The sequence below is a fragment of the Bison bison genome, unplaced genomic scaffold (genome assembly GCF_000754665.1).
Source record: "Bison bison bison isolate TAMUID 2011002044 unplaced genomic scaffold, Bison_UMD1.0 scf7180017864469, whole genome shotgun sequence".
In the NCBI taxonomy this organism is placed as follows: domain Eukaryota; kingdom Metazoa; phylum Chordata; class Mammalia; order Artiodactyla; family Bovidae; genus Bison; species Bison bison.
In genome coordinates, this window is record NW_011495030.1 from 5,438,521 (window position 1) to 5,445,104 (window position 6,584).

Consider the following 6,584-nt stretch of genomic DNA (forward strand, 5'->3'; position numbering starts at 1 on the left):
TTAAAACTTAAAAAAAAAATGTTTTAGTCTCAACCAATGAGCACCAGTGCCATAATGCTTAGGTCTCACTTTAGGCCATTGACGATCTGCCTTCTTTCCTCTTTTCCTGCTACTTACAATCCTTTTATTCCATGACTCTCTTTTTTTTTTTTTTTTTTTTTAATGATTCTCTTTTGATTCAAAATGAAAATTTTCCGTTTTTTTCAAGGGTTAAAAAAAAAGGAGAGGAAATTAGTTTAATGATTAAAATACAGGCTGCCCATGAAGATATAAATTTTAATGTAGGCTAGGACAAAGTTCAAATAAATAAGTCATGCTCTAGACCTAGCTTAGTCCACCATTAAACCAATTTAAAAGAATGTGGCAAAGATGAGAATATCAACCAGTAATCCTCTATCAATGTCTTAATTGTGTATTGACTGAAGTCACAGATTATGTGGAGAGTTGTATTTCCACAGGATTAGGCTAAAAGGCCCTACACAGCCAGATTAGGTTAGAGGTTCTTTTTCCCTAGAGTGTAGACCTCAGAGTCAAGCAGGATACAAGGATGAGAGACAGGGAGGAGATTGGCCTCAGGTTACCCAGTTTGTAAATGGATATCAATGCCCAGACATCTGCCTTCAACACGCTGGTTCAAAACAACAGTTTGTATGTTTATTGAAGTAGTTGACATACAATGTTATGTTACTTTCAAGTACACAACATGATGTTTTTATGGATTATGCTTCATTTGAGATTGTCATAAAATATCAGTTGTATTCCCTGTCCTGTATATTACACCCTTGCATCTTACTTATTTTATAAATAGTTATCTGTACCTCTTAATCCTCCACCCCTATCTTGTCCTTCCCCTTGCCTCTCTCCCTGCTGGTAACTTGCTTGTTCTCTATAACCATGAGTCTGTTTCTGTTTTGTTATAGTGAAGGTATGGAAGCAACCTAAAGATCCATTAACAGATGAATGGATGAAGAAGATATTTTAAATGGATGCAATGAAACATACTCAGTCAGAAAAAAAAGAATAAAAGTTACCAATTGCAACAATCTGGATGAACCTGGAGGGTATGCTTGTACTTATTTTACTTATTCTTATAATAAGCCATATAGAGAAAAACAAATACTGTTTGCTTTCGGTTATATGTGGAATTGAAAAAAGAAAACAAAAGAATATAACAAAATCTTAACAAATTTTGATTGCTCAATATGTGATTTTTTTTCTGTATATATATTCCCCATGAGAAGAGACAATTACTGTAAGGAAGTGACTGACCTGGCTGTTAGTCTCTTACTGGGGTGAGGGAAATTTAAAACAAAGTTTGTAGACAAAGTGTTCGTTTTGCTGAAAAACGAAGCTCCACAAAATCGTCCTTGTTCTTATAGCCTGAGACCAGAAGGAGAAGGCTGCAATAGTTTAAAAAGGTCCGTGCGTTCTTGGCCTCAGTGTACGATGAATCTTAGACGAGTGTCTGCAGAGTCCATGAGACTTGAGGGCTCTATTATCAGAAGCTGAAATCCATCGTCTTTTTTGGTTCAAATTGAAGTGTAGTTGATGTACCATACTGTGCCAATGTCTGCTGTACAGTGAAATGACTCAGTTTTACATATATATACATTCTTTTTTTTAAAATACTCTTTTCCATTATGGTTTGTCCTGGGAGATTGGATATAGTTCCCTGTGCTATAGAGGGAAACCTATTATTTATTCACTCCAAATATTAAAGTGAATAGTTTGCATCTACCAACCCCCAATTCCCAGTCCATCTCTCACCCTCCTCCCCGTCCCTTGGCAACCACAAGTTTGTGAGTTTGTTTCTGTTTTATAGATAGGTTCATTTATCCCATATTTTAGATACCATATATAAATGGTATCATATGGTATTGTCTTTCTCTTTCTGACTTACTTCACTTAGTATGATAATCTCTAGTTGCATTCATGGTGCTACAAATGGCATTATTTCATTGTTCTGCATGGCTAAGTAGTATTCCATTGCATATATGTACCACATCTTCTTTATCAGTTCATCTGCTAATGAACATTTAGGTTGTTTGCATTGAAACCCATCTTCTTGAAGGATAGTGTCTCAGCAGAGCATATGCACAGACCTCATCCAATCCCTTTTCCAACACCTACTTCAGCTAATTCATTGAAGTAGTTAGACGTGGTCAAGGATATTCACAGCCATGATCTAACGTTCTTAAAAATAAATACATGTCCTAGTGGTGGTTTGGAGAAGGCAATGGCAACCCACTCCAGTACTCTTGCCTGGAGAATCCCATGGACGCAGGAGCCTGGTAGGGTGCAGTCTGTGGGGTCGCTAAGAGTCGGACACGACTGAACGACTTCACTTTCACTTTTCACTTTAATGCATTGGAGAAGGCAATGGCAACCCACTCCAGTACTCTTGCCTGGAGAATCCCATGGACGCAGGAGCCTGGTGGGCTGCCGTCTACGGGGTCGCACAGAGTCGGACACGACTGAAGCGACTTAGCTGCAGTGGTTATATAATAAGAATATAACATTCTTATTATAGCATAAGTTGTGGTCAGGATACATCCCAGTCTGTCTCAAGTTGTGTTAACCAAATGGGTGCATGCATGGATGTTCAGTCGATTCAGTCCTGTCTGACTCTTTGTGACCCTGTGAACTGTAGCCCACCAGGCTCCTCTGTCCATGGGATTCTCCAGGCAAGAATACTGGAGCGGGTTGCCATGCCCTCCTCCAGGGAATCTTCCCAACCCAGGGACTGAACCCGCATCTCCTGCATTGAAGGCAGATTCTTTACCCCCTGAGTCACCTGGGAAGCCCTACCAAGTGCATATTCCTAATTTTAATTTTGGAAGGGCATGCTTTGAGACTCCCTAGGCAAATTTTTTCTCACTCATTGAAATGATGTAGTTTTCAAAAATGTACACATTTTCTTCTTTAACTAAATATTTGTTGAGTACCTAGTGGAGAACTAGTATACTACATGTATGAGTACTAGTTATGTAGTACATGTAGTACCAATATACTACATGTAGTACATATAGTACTAGTATACTACATGTATGAGTACTAGTTATGTAGTATATGTAGTACTAATATACTACATGTAGTACATATAGTACTAGTATACTACATGTATGAGTACTAGTATACTACATGCTATGCATACAAAGTTGAGAAAGCAAGTTCTCAAGATATTTGAACAAGTGAAGAATCAGACTTACAAACAGGCAAATACAATGAGATTTACTAAACTGGGTGATCCACAAAGATGAATGGCAGATTAGGATAACACATTTAAATCTGTCCTGGAAAACTTCCCAGAGGAAGAAGAAACATGAATACGTGTTTTCCAGACAGACCAAAGATTTTAAAGTGTATGCTGTGAGTCATGAGAGGCCAATGATCAATAGTAAGCGAAGGAGTAACATAATCAAATTTTTGTGTTTGAACTCTGAGGCTACTACAAAGAGGAATTGGAAATGGGAATTTCTGGAAACTGAGCAAATGTCATGAGATGTATTGCAGTAGTTAAGGGACTTGATGGACCCATTCAAATAGACTGTGGTCCCACTAGAGATGAGAGCTACAATAGGAGAAAAATAAATTAAAAAATGCATTATTTTGGAATGTGAGAAAGGAGTCAAAGGCTTCCAGACTATTGGCTTGGGTAGTAGAGAAAGGGTCTAGAATTCATTAATATACAAAATAAAGGAGAGAATGCAGGTTTTGTGGAGTAACAGGGATGAGCATGAAAAGAGGAGCATGTTCAGTTCTGGATGTACTGTGGAATGTCCGGGTGGATTGATTTAGAAAACAGTTTGGAGGAGAACAAGATGGCAGAGGAGTAGGTGGATGTGGAGCACATCTCTCTCCATGGATACATCAGGATACATCTTCAGACACAAATGTATACAGAACACCAGCTGAGAGGGGACAGGAGTACCTGACCAGTGGAAAAGAATATATAGACCCATGCAAAACTTGGTACAACGAAGCAACTAGGGTGAAAAATAGGAGTGTTAGTAGCATTGGACCTGCCCTCAGTGGGTGGGAGAACTGAAGCAGGGGTCTGATCCCCACATCGGGGCAACTGACTGAGTCAGAGGAGAAACATTTAAGGCTGAGAGTTAAACAGCTGATCTGTGGCACCCTAAATGGAATGAGAATCAGACAGTCCTTGCCACAGCCATACGTACCCTGGACAGGGACACATATCCCCTGGAAGGCACAGTAGCTGGGAGCTGGAGTTAAGGATTATGGAGCAATCCCAGGGCAAGCGCTGCTGTTGTCTGTGAAGAGAGGAATCGAGGGAATGTGAGGGAGGAGATTATTGTGTGAAATGCCTGTGGAGGAAAACCAGGCAGCCATGGAAGCAAGGGGATTGTGCTGAGTCACGCATAGGGGATGGAGCCATCACCATAGCCTCTCTCCTGCCATACACCAGCGTTGGCAGCTGAACAATAGATAGGTTGGCCCATCAAACACCTGATGCACTGAACTACAGAGTAGGACCCCATCCAGGATGCCCCTTTAAGGGCCTGGCGTGCCAATCTACAGAGTAGGACCCCAGCCAGGGGGGGCCCTCTATGTGCCTGACACACCGAATAACAGAGAAGGGCCCCAGGCAAGGGAGCCCACTAAGTGCCTGAACGGGCAGAGCTATACCAAAGAGGCCTTTTGATCTCCAGCTACAAGAGGCTCAAAAAAAAAAAAAAAAAACCCTCTGATAGGGCCATAACTCCTGTGGCGAAGGCAGTCCGTGTCCCTGCACACTTGGCACTGCCAGGGTCCCTGCAAGCCAAGCAGCTGCACCACCTTCATGCTCAACTCTCACTGGGGCAATGCTGACACAAGCAAAAAAAAAATCTTGAGCCTATGCATGTAGGGTCACTTTGGCAGTGTCCAGCTCTTTATGACCCTGTGGACTGTGGCCTGCCAGGCTTCCCTGTCAGGGAGGGGGCTGTTCTCCAGGCAAGATACTGGAGCGTATTGGCCAATACTGGCTGCCATATCCTTCTGGAGCACTATATTTCCTGCTGCCCTAGCCGCCAACTCCCCTGAGTACCTGCTGCTGCCAGAACCCCTGTGACCCAAGCAGCTGCACCACCTCCACACCTGGCCCTCACAGGGGCAAACCCAAGTTCTCCAGGGCAGCCTCAAGAGGAAACCCCAGTGGACGACCCACATGCAGAGGTGGAAACAAAACCACAACTGAAACCCAGGGGCAGTGTGACTAAGGAAGAAGACCCAAAACCTTTGTACTAGCTGTACAAAGCTGCGGATTAAATCCACACAATCAACTAGGCAGACTCTGTCTATGGAATGTATAAGAGGTCATTGAGAGCTCCCACAAAAGAAAATGCACTAGCTCTGATAACTGTGGACACTGGACGCAAGAACACAGAGGAGTAGGACCAGATTAGAATCTGAGCTGCCCCACAGCAGGTCCAGAGATCAGCACGGTATTGGAGGGCATCCTAGGGAGGTGAGATGGACTGTGACTTCCAGCGAGGGAAAGAACTCTGACAGCAGTGACTCAAGAAAAGCATTTATTATTCTTATGTTTTGACTGCTTCTGTAGATTCTTTTGGATTTTTTTCTTTTTTTCCCTTTTATCCCCCCTCTGTTGCAGTTGTTGATTTTATTGGCACTATGAAATCAAATTAAGGTTTTGAGCTTTTTTTCTCTTTTTTTCTCAGTCACATTTTTTTATTGTTGTTATAAACCTCTTCCTCTACATTGGGCTTTTGCAGTTCTTGGGAGTTTTCCTTTTCTCCTATATTCTTTCTTCTGCCTTTTTTTCTTTTCTCTTTTTTATAATTTTAACTTACAATTTTTTTAAACCTATTATATTTTTTCTATATTTATTCCTTTATTTGCCTTTCCTACTGTTCTTTTCCCCTTGCAGTTAATCTTTAATGCATATAAATCTTCTTCATCTATCTCTGTTTAACTTTGCATATGTATTCTTTCTTTCTTTTCTTTCTTTCCTTTCCTCTCAATGTATTTCTTAATTTTGTTTTCATTTCTTTATTCCCCACTTGGCACCTTGCTTTAGTTTTGTTTTCCAATTTGTGCTTTAGTTAGTTTTGTTCTTAACTGGTAAATATAATTTTTATTTCCTTTGTTCACGGGGTCAGTCTATTTTACTTTATTTTTGTTGTACCATTTTGACTTTGCTCATGGGTGTTTATGTATATTTGTATATTCCATTATCTTAATTATTATTTGCCTGATTTTGTAACTGCCATTTGTCTGGGGTTCATCTTTGCTTTCTCGTTTTGGGATATTTGTTTTAATCTCACTTAATGCCATAATAAACCACTTGTGGCATCTATGTTCCTGACCAGAGATCAAGCCCTGAGCCTTTGGAGTGGGAGCACTGACTCCAAGACCATAGAATAACAGAGAACTGACCCTGCTGCTGCTGCTGCTAAGTTGCTTCAGTCGTGTCCGACTCTGTGCGATCCCATAGACGGTAGCCCACCAGGCTCCCCTGTCCCTGGGATTCTCCAGGCAAGAACACTGGAGAGAGTTGCCATTTCCTTCTCCAGTGCATGAAAGTGAAAAGTGAAAGGGAAGTCGCTCAGTCGTGT

The 6,584-nt window shown here is 41.3% G+C and overlaps 1 long non-coding RNA gene across 1 annotated transcript in view; it reads left to right on the forward strand.

Annotated features, from left to right (window-relative positions):
• The first annotated feature begins 1,016 nt into the window (after positions 1-1,016).
• Positions 1,017-6,584, forward strand: part of LOC105003491 — a 30,627-nt gene continuing 25,059 nt past the window's right edge. The window contains exon 1 of the long non-coding RNA XR_827112.1: positions 1,017-1,061. This is a non-coding gene — a long non-coding RNA (uncharacterized LOC105003491). The remainder of the gene's footprint in view (positions 1,062-6,584) is intronic.